At 45.8% G+C, this 16817-nt stretch overlaps 1 pseudogene; it reads left to right on the forward strand.

The window, feature by feature from the left end:
* The first annotated feature begins 1617 nt into the window (after positions 1–1617).
* LOC130859105 (olfactory receptor 12-like) lies at positions 1618–2570 on the forward strand (annotated as a pseudogene).
* The last annotated feature ends 14247 nt before the right edge of the window (positions 2571–16817 follow it).

Here is a 16817-nt window from a genome sequence, read left to right on the forward strand (position 1 = left end):
GAGTGATATCCACTCTCCTGCCTCACCACCACTGACCTCAGCTTCAAGGCTGTTGAAAGCAATGCCTCTTAAATTTAGCGGGTGAATGAGTCCTCTGGGCAACTCATTTAATAGCAGGTTCTGATTTAGAAGGTGGGTTTGGCTGGAGTCTCTGCATGTCTAACCAGGTCCCAGGTGGCAGTGATGCTCCTGGTCCCTGGACCACACTTTCAGTAAGGAGGGTTAGCCTGAACGTTAGGACAGGCTGTGCTCCACTGCAGAGGAAGTGCCTCCATCCCCTTGAGCACCTTCCTTACATTAAAGGCCTGTACATTTCATTGATGCCCATGGATGACCCTGGGTAACCTCAGCGGGCTGGAGATTCCTGCTTGTTTGTTGTTCGAAAAGGAAACAAAGAACATGGGTTTGGAGGTGGACATTTCTATTTATTTTCAGCTTACCACAAGGAGAACATGTTAAGGGTTTGCCAAGAGAAATGGTCAAGTAATATTGAGCACAAAACCCTAAACTCAGAACCTTTGAGTTCACCATAGAAAAAGCTGCTTCTTGGAATGTGGTAGTGAACAGGTGGACCACACTAGCCACCTGCCGCCACTACCTGTGAATGAGCCCTGGGGGTGGGCAGCAGAGATCCCTCAAGCTACTACCATCAGGATACAGAGCAGATCCCTCCACCCATGCTCCTGTCAGCACAGCAGCTCCATGAATCAAGCTGGTTACCAGCTTATATCTGGTGCACAGCCCTGCTCTGACCGCCTGAATTGTCTGTGCTGTGACAAAGGCAGGGAGCAGAAAGACCTCAGAGAATTCCAGATGGAACAAGACAGAAGCCCAGCTGTCTCCAGTTTCAAATGGGAAAGGACTGTGCTGCCTAAAGGACTCAGCCCTGAAGGGATTTGCAGAGCATGGGGTGTGGGTCAGCAACGACAATGATGGGGAGGAAATGCCCATCTCCTGAAACAGTCACAGCCCCGTCCTACTGCTTCTTAGACCATGGAGCTGGGCTGTTCCCCTCCGATAATTTGGCAAACACCTTCACGTTGGCAGGAAGCCCCATGAAAACCTCAAGGTTACAGATAGAGCTCTGCTGATGGAATGCCACTTGGTCCAGGCTCAGAGACAGTGATGCTGAGATGGGGCTCAGGGTCTGCAGGGGAGACAGACAGAAAACACCCACATGGCTGGTCTTTGCTCTCATTTCAGCCTGGCCTGGAGATGGAACCACCACTGGGTCAAGTTCTGGTGAGCAGGAAGTCCTCAATAAAGATTTCTGAAATTGAGTTTATAAGGCACAGAAAGTGCAGGATTAGAGACCTGAGCAAAGAGTGGAAATAGCAAAATTCAGGTGCATCCTTGAGGGGAGGAGAGCATTTCTTTCAAAGGAGGAGACAGGGGCTGCAACACTATTCTTAGACTGGAGGTTCTCAGCTCTGCAACCCTCCTGGCACGCACCCCACCCCTGTAGTAACAACTCAGAGTCTTCCACAGTCTTCCATGCACATTTATGTGGATCACAGGCAATGTTGCCCTTTCAGATCAGTCTGAGCTCATCTGGAAGAACTGGACAGCTGGTGGTCTCTTGGTCAGTGGGCAGTGAGGCATCAAATGGTCAAGACCATGTCACCCCACAGAAATGGAAACTGCTCAGTGATGTCTTTGCAAGCGTTTGTGCTGGAGGGATTTGCTGGTGGTCTGGAGACCCAGGCCTGGCTCTTTGCTCTGTTCCTGGCCCTGTATGTGGTGGCCGTCCTGGGGAACCTCACCATGATCGTGGTCATCACCCTGGATGCCCGTCTGCACTCCCCAATGTACCTCTTCCTCAAGAACCTCTCCTTCCTGGACTTGTGCTACTCATCTGCCATCTACCCCAAGGCCCTGGCCAACTTCATATCCTCTTCCAAGATCATCACCTTTGCAGGATGTGCCACCCAGTTCTTCTTCTTCTCCATGCTGGCTACCACTGAAACTCTTCTCTTGGCCGTGATGGCCTATGACCACTTCAAGGCCATCTGCAGCCCCCTGCACTACCCCATCACAATGTGCCCCTTGGCCTGTGCCCACCTGGTGCTAGGCTCCTACTGTGCAGGCTGCTTCAACTCCATCGTGCAGACCAGCTTCACATTCAGCCTCCCGTTTTGCAGCTCCAACAACATCGACCACTTCTGTGATGTGCCCCCCCCCCCCCACTCCAGCTTGCCTGTGGTGACACAGACCTCAATGAGCTGCTCTTGTTTGGCATCTGTGGCCTCATCATTGTCACCACCACACTTGTGGTCCTCACCTCCTATGGCTACATCTCAGTGACCATCCTGAGGATGCGCTCAGGAGCAGGGAGACACAAGCTCTTCTCCACCTGTGGCTCCCACGTGACAGCCGTGTCCCTCTTTTATGGGACCCTTTTTGTCATGTATGCCCAGCCGGGAGCAGTGGAGTCCATGCAGCAGGGCAAGGTGGTCTCTGTCTTCTACACCCTGGTCATCCCAATGCTCAACCCCCTCATCTACAGTCTGAGAAACAAGGACGTGAAGGATGCCCTGTGGAGACTGGGCCAGAAGCACATAGCCACGTGAAGGAGGGAGGCCAGAGAGACAGAGTGTCCTGAGGGCTGGATGGAGAGCTCAGAGAGACAGTGGACCATGAGGAGCCCCCCAGCCCTCTTCCACTTCCCAGTGGACTGGGATGTGTTGAGGACTCACTCATCTATTTATTCAATCAACAATGCCTGAAGGCATTTCTGAACCAGACATTCACTAAGTGTGAAATGCAGAGATGAACAAGGATGTTCTGCACCTAGAACTCTGTGTTCAAAGAAGGAGCAGTGACTCAAGTCATGTGAAGACTGAGTGAACAGAGCAGGAGGCAGGGGTGGTTCTTGTAACTCTTATGTATCATGGTTCTCTGGGTCATTTCATGGGTTTTAGTAGCAAAGAAGTCGGGCATATGTGCATTGATCAAACTTGGAAGAGAAAAATGATTACATGCAATGTATCTCCATCCACTGACCCTACCCAGATGCAGGGCTTTGCCATCTCCTGTTGGCCGGACATGATCATCAACCAAGGGCCCCCTGCCTCCACTTTGCCTCTTTTCAGCCCACCTTCAACTCCATCACCAAAGAGATCTGTTTAAAGTGATGATGGCTAAGGCGTTCCCCACAGTGAGTTTGGCGTCAGTGGGAATAGATTTGGCTTGAGTGGCTCAGGCCTGACAAATAGTGCCTCTCAGGGGGGAGCCAGGTCAGTGGTCTGATGTGAATGTGGTGGTTCCACTTGGGACAGCTGTTTCCTTGGGCTCCTGCTGCATCACACCAAGGGCATGGATGACATCATCATTAGAGATGAGGACCCACACCCCCAGGCACAGCATCCACCTTTCTAGGCTCAGGATGGAAGACATGAAGTATAAACACACACACAATTTTTATATATCTACAGAAAAAAATACTCAAATCATATCCATTCAGGGAGCTTATGACCACCCAGGTCAAGAATGAGAAATTCACCCAATTCCCACAATATCTTCTCCCCTCATTCTAGACATTGCCTTAACTTGTATCTTAATTCTAACACACAGACTAGTTTTGTCTGCTGTGAATTTCCAGTGAGTAGACTCATACAGTTTATCTTCTTCTGTGACTTTTTTTTTTTTTTTTTTTTTTTTGGCTAACATTATCTTTGTGAGATTAACCCATGTGTTTGCATATAACAGCAGTTTTAAATTTTCATTACTACATAAGATTCCATTATATGAAGATATTATAATTCATCCATCCTACCATCGATGGATTTTTTCCAGTTATTAGCTTTTAAAATAATGCTCCTATGAAATTTTTTTACATATCTTTTACTGTGTATGAATTCCTGTTGGCATTCTTAGGAGCTGAATGTTTATCGTTTTTGGTTAATTCTAAACAGTTTTACCAAAATGGAATAACAATTTTTGTCCCCACAAACAGTGCATGAGATGTCCCATTGCCACGCACCATCATGGACAAGCCATATCGTCTGTTTTATCAACTGTAGCCATTCTTGTGTGTATGTAGTCATATATCATTCTGACTTCCATTTTTATTTCTTTTTTTTAAATAAATATTTTAGAACTTATTTACAAAACAGAAATAGACTTACAAATGTAGAAAATAAACTTTTGGTTACCAGGGAGGAAAGCAGGGAGGATTAAATTGGGAGCTTGGGATTAACATATACACACTACCATACATAAAATAGATAACTAATAAGGATCTACTGTAGAGCACAGAGAACTCTACTCCATACTCTGTTATGACCTATACAGGAAAAGAATCTAAAAAAGAGTGGCTATATGTATATGTATATGTATAACTGATTCACTGTGCTGTACACCTGAAACTAGCACAATATTGTAAATCAACTATACTCCAATAAAAATTATAAAAATAAAAAATAAAACAAAGATATAAGGCATTTGTGGCCTAAGTATATTTCACATTTACTTCTATATAACGAGAGAAAACAAATTTCCACAATTTTTTTTACAAAATTCAAAGTATAATAACAATTGAATAGTTTTTTGTAATACAAGCCTACCAATGAGAAAAGTTGCAATTCTTTTTAAGGAGTAACATTTCATTTAATTGAGGCACAAAGTTATTTTCCCCCTTCTCTAATGGCTAATGAGCTTAACCATATTTTCGTATATTTAGCAGCAAGTTGAATGTTCTTTTTTGGGGAAGTATATATGTTTTGCCAACTTTTTCTTTTTCACAGTGATCATAGAAATTCTTAATTGTTATTTTTGATATGAGCCCTTTGTCAGCTATATGATTTGCAAATATCTTCTCTCACTTTGTGGCTTCCATATTTACACTTGTACTTACCTTTAAAATTTCTTTCTATTGACAGACGTTCTTAAACTTAATAATGCTAGTTATCAGTAACTTCCTTCATGGCTACTTCATTCTGTGGCATGTTTAAAGAAACATCGCCTATGCTAGATCCAAAATATTTCATTTATGTTATCTTGTAGATTTTTCTGCTTTGTCTTTTATGTTAGAACCTATAGTTCACATGGAACTAATTTTCCATGGCTTTTTTGATGTAGGAATTGCTTCATTTTTCCATATGGGTATCCTACTGACCACTTTTTAAAATGTTTTTCCCCCCACTTCTGTGTAGTGTCTTTATCATAAACCAAGTGTCTCTGTATATGTGCATCTGTTTCTAGAGTCTTATTCTGCCCCATTGGGCTATTTGTCTATTCTTATGCTATTTTAGAATGTATTATTAAATGTTTAAAAAGTAAAATATAAACTCTTCAGTATATATGAATAAATATAATAAATAATGTACAATATTTTTAGAAATGAAGTTTTAAATGTTACTGAAAGACATAAAAGGAGAACTGAATAAATGCAGAGATATACCATGTTCATGGATGGGAAGTTTTAAAATTATAAAAATTCTTATTATGCAACACATCCAACACACTCAGTGCTATCTCAATTCTAACATTTTTTATAGTGCTGGACGAAAGATTCTAAAATTCCTATGTAGAAACCAGTTGTACAAATAACCACAGCAACATGAGAAATTAGAACAAAGAGAAGGAATGTGCCCTTCTTAACTGGAACACTCGGGCACTCAAGAGCACACCAGTATGGGTGATGAATGGACACCAGGCAGAAGCCCTGACATTTCTGGCCTTTGACATCCACTTGGTCTGTTCTGAGCCCCCACTGCCCACAAGGCTTCTCTGCAACTCACCACTGCCCAGCCTCTGACCAAGGAGTTTATCAAAGCCCCTAAAGAAGACTTCTAACTGTGCCTCTGCTTAGGCTCAGGGAGGATAACCCTTATGGTGAGGCTTATAAGATCAAACCAAGAGAAGCCTGGCAATGTTGGCACTCTCTCTGGTCAATCCTGGTCCCTGCCTTGTCCAAGAAAGCCAGTGTTTCTCTTGTAACAAGTCTACAATCCTGCCCAGAGTGAGCCTCCTTCATAGCTTGCCAGCTGCGCCTCCATCATGTTCCCTTCTGCTCTCCTCCAGCACAGACCAGGTGTGAACTCCAGGACAGATCCATGTACTCTTCTTGAATGCCCTTCCTCCACTGTGGATACTTTTATCAATGCATTACCATGTTACAATAATGGCAACTGTGTGTCGTGTGCACAAACGCACGCACCTCAAGGACAGAGATCACATCTCAATTGTCTCTGTAGCCCCGGCTAACGGCATCTAGTGGCTGCTGACTATATATTGATCTTAACAGAGTCACCCAAACTGCCTCAACATCAGCGGGCTAGCTCATCATGAACTTCAGTAAAAAACGGGGCAATCAGGCAGAAATATCTTCCTGTCTCTGTGGCACTCCCATCTTTACCTACTTCCTTCCAGCTTCACAAGATGAACTGTCTCCATCACACTTAAGGCTGAACACGACACTGAGTTTGGAAGCCCACCATGTCCCTTCCTCCAGGCTCCCCCAGAGCTCTCCACAAACAAGCATCCTCTCTGTCATTTAACTTGACCTTTCTCCTTCCTAATTCATTTTCTTTAGCCTTCAAACATATGCAAATATCCCTCATCCTTCCCCTTAGCTCAGACATCTCTTAACCTGTTTATCTCTCACTCATGCCTCATGAAAGTTTATGAAAATCATATTCCACCCTCACTGTCTCTACTTGTGCTTACTTCAGCCCTTTGCAATCAGGTCTCTGCAACTATCACTACAACTAACTGCTCACACTAATGCCACCAAGTCCAGTGGACACTTTCTAGTCCTTGTCAGTGAATTTCAATACTGTTAGCCCTTTCTTGTTTGACAATTCCTCCTCCTCTAATGTCTGGGACTTTCGGCAATCCTTGTTCTTTCCAAACAACTCTGACCATCCTACCCAGACACTTTCAGTGGGCCTCTCCCATTCAGGCTGGTGCCCTCTGGGGGGCTGTTCTTGTCCCTCATCTCTTGTAGTCTATTTGCCTTCCCTTGGTGACCTCCAAGGTCATTATCTCCATATGAGGTCCTCCAATCTCATCCATCCCTATCCATAACACACAAATACGAAGTGTGCAGCTCAATGACTCTCATGAAAATCCCTATGAAACTACCATCCATGTCAAGATTGAAAACATTTTCAGAACCAAAGAAGGCCTGCTTGTGTTCCATTCCAATTAATACCCTGCTCCCAGGGTGACAACTATTCTGATCTCTATAACATACACGGCTTTTGTCTGCTTTTGAACATTATAAAAATGGGATTACATAATGTATACTCTTTTGTCTGGCTTGTCTCAGCACAGCACCCATGAAAGTCATCCATGTTGCATATAGCAGTAGTTCATTCTTTTCCACTGCTGTCTAGTATTCTATTACATAGATACACAAAACTTATTTTTCCTCTCCACTGTTGATAGCCATTTGAGTTGTTTCACTTTGGGGGCTATTATAACTCAAGCTGCTATGAGCAACCTTTTGTATATCTTTTGATGGCTGTAAGTACTGACTTACATTGCAAATGTACCAAGTAAACTAAAATTGCTGAGTCACATGTTTAATTTTAATACATAATGCCAGTTGAGAAGACTTCATGATTGTTTATACAGAAAATTTCAAAGAATCTATAAAAGATCTCTTAAAACAATAAATAAGCTTTGCAAAATTTCAGGATATGAAGTAGGCATACAAAATATTTATATACTAGCAGTAATATTTATACATACTAGCAATAAACAATTGGAATTGAAATTTTAAAAGTACCATTTACAATAGCACCAAAGAAATGAAATGCTTCAGTATGTATCTAACAAAATAAGCACAAGATATATTTGCGCAAAATTATAAACACTAATTTTAAAATTAAAGAAAGCCTAAATAAATGGAGAGATAACTTTTGGTCATGAATTGGAATATTCTATACTGTTAAGATATAAGATATCAATTCACCCAAATTTGAGAGTAGCACATATATATATATATATACTACCAACTGTAAAATAGATAGCCAGTGGGAAGTTGTTGTATAATAAAGGGTGTTCAACTCGAGGATGGAAGATGCCTTAGAGGACTGGGAGGGGGAGGAGGGGGGGGACTCGAGGGAGGGTGGGGGGGGGAGTTGAGGGAGGGAGGGAATACGGGGATATGTGTATAAAAACAGATGATTGAACTTGGTGTACCCCCCCCAAAAAATAATATATTTAAAAAAAAAAGATATAAGATATCAATTCACCCAAATTTGATCTATAGATTCAATCAATGCAAAACCAATCAAAATCCCCACAGGTTTTTTTTGGGTACATATTTATGAGCTAATTCTAAAATTTAAATGGAAAGGCAAAGGAAGTAGAATAGCTCTATTAGTTATCTATTACTGATTAATAAATTACCCAAAAGTTAGAGGCTAAAAAATCTAAAACAAACAAAACAGCAAAACATTTATCATCTTACAGTTTCTGTGGGTAGGAATGTGAAGGTAGCTTATTAGCAGGGTGGCTTTCTCTTGAGGCAGAAATCAAATGTCATTCTGGGCCATGGTCGTCTAAAGGCTCAACTGAGGGAGTATCCACTCCTACGAGCACTCCTGTGTCCAAAGACAGGACTCAAAAGTTCTACTTCCGAGCTCATTTATGCATCTTTTCCACACCACTGACCAATGACATTGCAGTCGACTTCCTCCAGAATAAGCAACAAGAGACAGAGACACAGAGAGACACAGAGAGAAAGACAGAGAGGGGGAGAGAGAGAGAGATGGCGAGAAGAAAACACCAAGATGGAAGCCAGTTGTTTATACTCTAATTTCAGAAATACATCCCATATTTTTTGTATTCTTTTCATTTGATTCATTTCTATCCCACATGAATAATATACTCCTCATTCCATCCCAGGGTTCCCACGAATCTCATCCCATTACTGCATCAGCTCAAAGTCTAGAATCTTATCATCTATATCAGGCCCAAGTGTGGATGAGGCTCCTCAGGGGTAGCTGTTTCATTATGGCTCATTGGGTAGTTTTCCTCCATTTGCAGACTTGCAGAACTAAAGAGACAAGTTACGTGCATCCCCACACACCAAGCATGCAATGGCGGGACAGGTGTGAGATAACGTCTATAGACATTTCTGTTCAGAAAGGAAGGAAATGGGAAGCACAAAGGTGTCCCTGGACCACAGCAAGTTTGAAATCCAGCTGGGAAATTCTGGAAGTTCCTTAACTATGTCTGGATGGCCTGGAATAATTCTCTGTGGCTCCTTGCTCTGCCCTCTGGACTCTTGGTTCTGCTATTTGAGCCATCTCTCCTGTTACATGAAAGGTGTAAAATGTTTTTAGTTAAATAGCTTTCTCACCCTGACTTCTGCCAATATATGTAATTCTGGGGACCAGAAGGCCTCGCCTGACTCTGATTTATCACTGTCCTCCCCACAGCTAGCTGGTGGTGCTTCTGCACATTTAACTCTTTTAAGAACCTGGAAGGTCCCCTGCAAATCTTGGGGCTCCTTGAGGCAATTCCTTCTACACTTTGGCATCCTGCTGAGAGACTATGTCCTTATGCTACACTGAGGTGCTACTGTGTGAGTAAGAGGATCCTCAAGACATAGCCTTATTCTCTTTTGAAACAGTTTTTTGACTGAGGCACCACGTTAGTCTTTCTAAGGTCTTAACAGAGGACTTCAAGGTCACACCCTTGGCTTGATTTCTGTACCCCATTTTCCTAGCAGTGCCTTGGATTTGAGCTTTTCTTAGAGGTCATCTCTTAATTCAAGCCCCACTTGTCATCTGGAGAAGCTGAGAATTTTCAAAACTACAAATTCCTGGCTCCTTTTTGTTTAATAGTATTTAGTTTATCTACATCCTCTTGCATTTTACTATAAGGAGCACAAAGAAAACAGGTGGCATCTCCAACACTTTGCTTGGAAATCTCCTTAGCTAGACTTCTCAATTCATTAATCGTAACTCCTACTTTCCTCATTAATGCAGGCAGTAGCATCAACAGACTTTCTGCCACTACAAAACGAGTGTCCCCTGCTACCCAGTTTCCAATAAAATTCACCTCACTTTCCTGTAAGCCCTTATCAAAGACCATGGGGCTTCTATAAACAGCTTCCTTGAGGTACTCTAGACTTTCACAAATACCTCATGAAGCTCAGTGTCTGGTTCTAAAGCCACTCCCACATTTTAGTGTTTTGTTATGGAAGCAGCCACTTCCAGGTACCAAAATCTGTTCTAGTTATCTATCAATGCATAACAAATTATCCCCAAGTTTAGTAGCTTAAAACAAACACATATGTTATCTCACAAAGTTACTGAGGGTCTGCCATCTGGGAACAGCTTAGCTGCAACACTCTGAATTCAGTCAAAGTGTTTCTGCAGCTGCCATCAGCTGAAAGATCCACGTCCAGGCTCACTCACTGCTTGTGACCACGTCAGCTCCTCAGTGGATAATGCACTTCCTTGCCAAGTGGATCTCTCTGTATGGTGCCTGAGTGTCCTGACAATATGAAAGCTGTCTTACTTCATAGAAGATGATGAGATAGACAGAAGGAAAAAGAGATATAAAGAAAGAGTCCAAATGAGAAACCAGTCTCTACATAACTAACCTGTTCTTGGAGTAATCACATCATCACTTCTGCCATGTTCTACTCATTAGAGTAACAAAGTCCTCAAGGGAAGGGAACTGAAAAACAGCATGAAACCAGGAGGCAGAGACCTCTGGAGGCCATCTTGGAAGTTGCCTACCTACCACACAAACCACAGACTGGAAAAAAAGAAAATTATATTTACATATGTGTATATGTAAATATATATATATACACATAAAGTATATATTGCATATATATTTGCTACCAGTAATTATTTAAAATTGTATGCACAAACATATTAAATATATAAATATATATATATATAAATAGAGAGAGAGAGGCATTACATAATGATAAAGAGGTCAGTTCTCTAAGAAGACACAACAACCTTTCATGTGTATGCACCAAACAACAGAGCACCAAATGCGTGAGCAAATACCGGTAGAGCTGCCTGGAGAAACAGATGAATCCATTATTACAGCTGGAGATGTCAACACTCCCCTTTCAGACATGGATGGATCTAACCAGCAGAAAATTAGTAAGAACATAGCTGAAGACAACGCGGTCGATCAGCAGAATGGACATCTACAGATTACTTCATCCAACAACAGTAGAAGATACTTTATTCTCAAACTTGCTTGGAACGTTCACCAAGACAGATCACCCGCTGGTCTAAGAAACACCTTAGCAAATTGAAAATAAAAGAAATCTTACACTTTCTACCCTCAGCCCACAATGGAATAAACTAGAAATCAGTAACAGAAAGATAGCTGGAAAATCCCAAAATACATGGATATTAAACAACCCACTTCTAAATAACACATGGGTCAAAGAAGAAATCTCAAGGGAAACAAATATATTTTGAACTAAATGAAAATGAAAACACAACTCATCAGAATTTGTGGAGTACAGTGAAAGCATATTTTAGAATACAAGGAAGATCCACCATCAACCAACTGAGGCTCCACCACAGGAAAACAGAAAAAGAAGAGAAAACTAAATACAAAGTAAGCAAGAGGATAGAAATAAATAAAAATTAGAGCATAAATTAATGAATTTAAAAGCAGAGAAATGAGAGAAAAATAATGAAACCAAAAGTTGGCACTTTGGGAGTTCCCTGGTGGCGCAGTGGTTGAGAATCCGTCGGCCAATGCAGGGGACGTGGGTTTGAACCCTGGTCCAGAAGGATCCCATATGCCTTGGAGCAACTAAGCCTGTGTGCCACACTACTGAGCCTGCTCTCTAGAGCCCACGAGCCACAACTACCGAGCCTGCGTGCTACAACTACTGAAGCCCATGCACCTGAAGCCCATTCTCCAAGAGAAGCCATGGCAAAGAGAAGCCCATGCACCACAACAAAGAGCAGCCCCCGCTCTCTGCAACTAGAGAAAGCCGGTGCAGCAACAAACACCCAACACAGCCAATAAATAAATTAATAAAAAAAAAAGTTGGCACTTTGAAAAGATCAATAAAGTTGATAAGCCTCTATCCAAGCTAACTAAGAAAAACAGAAAGAGGACAAAAATTACTAAGATCAGAAATGACAAAGAGAACTTAATTACAGATACCACGGACATTAAAAGGATGATAAAAGACTAATAAAACAACTCTATGCCAAATAAGTTGATAACCCAGATGAAATGAAATGGACTAATTCCTTGAGAGACTCAATATGCCAAAATTCACACAAGAAGAAACTGACAATCTCGTTACGGCTATATCTTTCAAAGACACTGAAAACGATAACTGATAACCTTCCAAAACAGAAAGCACCAAACCCAGATGGGTTCCTGGTGAATTCTACCAAACATCTAAGAAAGAAGTGGTGCCAATTCTCTGTCATTTCTCTCAGAGGGCAGAAGCAGAGGGAACAACTCCCAACTCATCCTATGAGGCCAGTGTTACCTTAATACCAAAACCAGACGCAGACATTACACATGCATGGGGGGCGAGAGGGGGGCAAACTTCAGTGCATAACACAAAGAGGCTTAAAGAAGAAAAAATATTACCAACAATACTGACCGTGTAGAGGGGCTGTAAGGATTAGTGTTAAAATGGGGTGCAGTTCTGAGCAGGAAGCCCCACCCACACTTAGGAAGAGCCAGCCAGGGTCCTCGCGCAGTTTGCTCTCCAAGGCCCTGCTGTTTTGACTACACTCTTTGGGACTGTTAACCAGTAACACACTGGTCACAGCTCACACTGAACTGCAGTCACCAGGGCAGGGATGGGGGGGCGGGGGACACGACTGTACTGATTTACGCACCAGCGTTTACTCTGGATGTTGGCCCTTCAGGTCAGTGTGCAAGGACGTCGCTGTCACTCCCCTGTCGAGCACCTTCTCAGATGCTCAGTGGCCATGTGCACATTTCCACATGTAAAGCCTCCATTCCTGCCTTTTGCCCACATTTGCATCAGGTGGTCTGGGTTTTGTCGCTGGCTTGTAGGGGTTCTTTGTACGTTCTGAGTGCATGCTCTGTCAGCCGCCTGCACTGTAACACGCCCGTCTGCAGCCCAGCTACTCCTCAATGGCATCTTCTGCTGAGCAGAAATTCTTCATTTTTTCTTTATAACCTTCATCTGTGTAGATGGGAGAGGCGGAGGAAGGGAAGTGAATGCGCTTCCTCCAGCTCACGTGTCTTAGAGAGCAGAACCACGACCCGGGCAGAGAGTGCGAAGCAGGGACGCTCCGGGCCACTGCCCCCTCAGAGGCCCAGTCCCGGCAGGTCCCGTCTCCTCCGCGAGCGTTGGCTCATTCACCTGCAAACTGAGCACACGACCCTCCCCTCCGGAACATTCTGAGGACTGGATGGAATACAAACGCTGTGCTCAAAGCTGGCCTTCAATGAAAGGCGTCTTTGGGGCATTGCTGGAATCAATAGCAAGAGGCTAAGGAAAGAACACACAGCTGACAGTTCCAAATGTCCTCTTCACATCAGCTTTGGTGGCTTTCCTGTCTCAGCACAAGTTCCAGCAGGTTCCTCCAACATTTATTTAACTGCTCTGGGCACAGCTGGGGATGGAACCGAGCATTCCACGTGACAGGATAAATTAAGTCAGCAAAATACATGTTAAAGTTGAACAAGTCAAAGGAAAAAAATTAAAAAACAAATCAACAGCACCGGCCAAGCACTGCCTGCTGGAGCGGCACCCGGGTCCCCACGCAGGCCCCGTCCTACAGGAAGCCTCCATCTGCCGACCCCAAGTGCCCTTCAGGGGCACAGAGTCATCTCTGAGCTGCCAGGACTCAGGCCATTTCTCAGCGGAGCAGAAAACACTGCCGTGCGGGGCAGACTCCAGCTGAAAAGACAGCCCAGCGCCCTCCTCCAGGCAAACCCCACCCAACCTGCAGGTCTCAGCCAGGCCAAGACGCTGACAGTCTCTCCAAGCTCAGGGATTCAGCCATGAAATCAGCCCGTCCTCTAGAGTTCATGGTCCTTGACCTCCAAGGCCAGGCCTTCCTCCTCTGCTTCAGCTGCACACCAGGAACCAATGAAAAGAGAATGGGACCCCGGCTTGGGGTAGACCCGGGAGACAGGAAAAGCCGTCTGAGCACGGCCCTCCGCCCCAGCACCCCTCACTGCTCTGGGGACCCCCTCACCCACCCTGCTGGCCGCCCATCCTCCCACCCCTGGGCCCTGCACACACCTGGGCCACTCTCCACGTCTCCTGGGGCTCCCTCTCCCATTCACCGCAAGGTCTGGGCTCACCTCCAGGGCTTCCTCCAGAGTGGGGCCCCTGACGGCCCGCCGTCACACCTGCCCTCACACCTGTCCCCACCCCCCGCCCCTGCCCGCACACCTTCACACTGTTTTCACAGGCTCTTCATTGACTGTCCTTCCGCACAGGGCTGCGGGCTCCATCTTCTGTGAAACATTCACACACACATATGATCAGAGACATACACACATGTATCATCACAGCCCGTGGACTAGGGTGGGTGCATAGGAGGGGTACATGCACACACACACACACTCACCCCCAAAACATACCACTTTACACACCCAACAGAAGGCAGGTTCAATGTATCAGATGAACAGGTATAAATGTGCCAGGTAACAGCCCCCCTCCTGCATCCCAGCTTCCCCACCCACAGGGCCCTGTGGCAACCCAGCCAGGTCAAAGGTCACTCTGTGCAGGGGGTGCAGGGTTCCCCACGGTGTGCACGCACCATCACTTCCTCCACTAACGATCATTCATTCTGTTTCCGCGATCTGTTGCCAGGAGGGAAAATGCTGGAACCAGCATCGGGTCCTGGTTCCGCCGGGTTTCCAGTCTTCGTCAGGTCACCCCACCTCTTTCAGAAAAGACCGTGACACCCCACAGCCACCCCACCCCACCGGTGTGAGCAGTCTTTCATCACTCAAAGCCCTTGCCCTCCAGTGAGTCAAGTGGTGTCTTGCCACCTTAGCGGACATTTTACCAGCTTCTTGTGATTCTGAGCACCTCTAGGTACTTATTGGCCCTGTGAATTGGTTCTTCTGTAAACTGACTTTTCAGTGTCCTGCGCCCATCATTTTCCAGTGCGTCGCCTCCTTCACGCCGCTTTGTAAAACTTCTCTACGTCTGCAAACATTAACCGTTCAGCCCTTTGCCTGTGACCCAGGCTTCCTGTATTCCTTCCGAATCTGCTGGCTGTGTTTATGGTCTCTGCGGAGAGAGAACGCAGCCCTGGATGAGGCCCACGGTCGGGCATTCCCCGCCTCCCAAATGCTGAGCGGCCTGGAGCAAAGAACTTGTGAGAGGAGATGACGGCCCTTCTACAAGGACAGGAACTGAAGGAAGGGGGGAAGCCAGGTACAGAGCACACAGGTCCCTGTGCCTCCTGAACGTGCACACAGCGCTGCAGCTCTGTTCACAGAGCACCTGCGACGCCACGTGGGCGTAACTCGGATTCACTTGGTGACGCCTCTCGCTGCAGCTCTGTTCACAGAGCACCTGCGATGCCACGTGGGTGTAACTCGGATTCATTTGGTGACTCCTCTCACGCCCGCTCGGGGAAGGTGTTCATGGCGCAGAGACTGCAGGTCTCCCAAGACCACCCGGGGAGTCGAGCTCCAGGGACCCTGTTCATCACAGCCTTGGCTTGAGACCTCCCCCCCCCCCATCCCCCTCCCCACTTCTGGAGGCAAAGGAGGGGGCGGTCTTCTTTGGTGGGGCCTGTTTGACCCAGGTGAGGTCTGGCCTGTCGCACCTCTGGGGTCCCTGAATTGAGGGTCTCACAGGGCAGCATCCCTCTGGCCAAGTCGCAGCACCAAGTCCCAGCCTCTCCCTGCAACGCTGCCCTGGGGTCGCGCTCCAGGCAGGTGCTCTGCACCCCTCTGGGCCCGGCTTCTCTCCCCCCACCCCCAGCAGCACCAGGACTCAGTTATGACACCATCCTCTGTTTACACGGATCAGACATGCACCGAGCAGCTGCCGTGTGGGGGACACTGCTCAACTGCGGGGACACAGGGACCAGCTGACCCTCTAGCACAGCCACCCTGCAGGTCAGCTCCCCGTCCTGGACATCACTCCACTGTCCCCTCCCCTGGACAACCTCTCTGACTGCAGAGCACTCACTGTTTCCACGGAATCACACTCCCTCGAAAATCAGTCGTGATGAAAGCCATTAAAGCCACTTACGAGCAGTTTACTCTGTGACTTATCAGATAACAATTATTCACACACAACACAGGCACCTAAAAGACCCCTCAGCGCGGCTGTGACCACTCAGTACTGACCCTGGCTTGACGCTGGGGGTGGACAAGTGATCTCGAGGCCTCAGGACACTCGTGGAGAAGCTGTTAGTCCCGTGAGCCTGCCGGGGAGGAGGGCGGGCAGAGCTGTGCAGGGCACGCGGGGCCTCGCTCTCTGCCCTCTGCCGAGGCCCAAATTCTGTGAGACTTGGGTCCCAACAGCCAGCGGAAAGGCCCAGCCCCCGAAGGCCACCTCTGGCCTCTTTGAGGGACAAAGGGGCTTTTTATTTTAGCACCCTTTTCTCAGCACTTTCTCATCTTGGCTCCAAGCAGAATTCACAGCAGTAAATTTTCTAAAGTCAATAACACAGCTTCTTAAAAATGTGACTTGTTTTGGAAGTGGCCCTAACCCAGCTGCTCAGTGTTTGTCCAAGAACTCAGAGGCCTGCTGCCTCTCCCTGCAGCTTCCTGAGCCCTGATAAAGGCCGCAAGCATCTTTCTACTCAAACAAGTGACCGGTGCAAAGCCTGACGGTGAGAGGAATACTCTCCCTCTACCCAGGAAGAAGAGCGCTCTCAGGGCAGGGGACATAG

The sequence above is a fragment of the Hippopotamus amphibius genome, chromosome 8 (assembly GCF_030028045.1).
Source record: "Hippopotamus amphibius kiboko isolate mHipAmp2 chromosome 8, mHipAmp2.hap2, whole genome shotgun sequence".
NCBI classification, from domain to species: Eukaryota; Metazoa; Chordata; class Mammalia; order Artiodactyla; family Hippopotamidae; genus Hippopotamus; species Hippopotamus amphibius.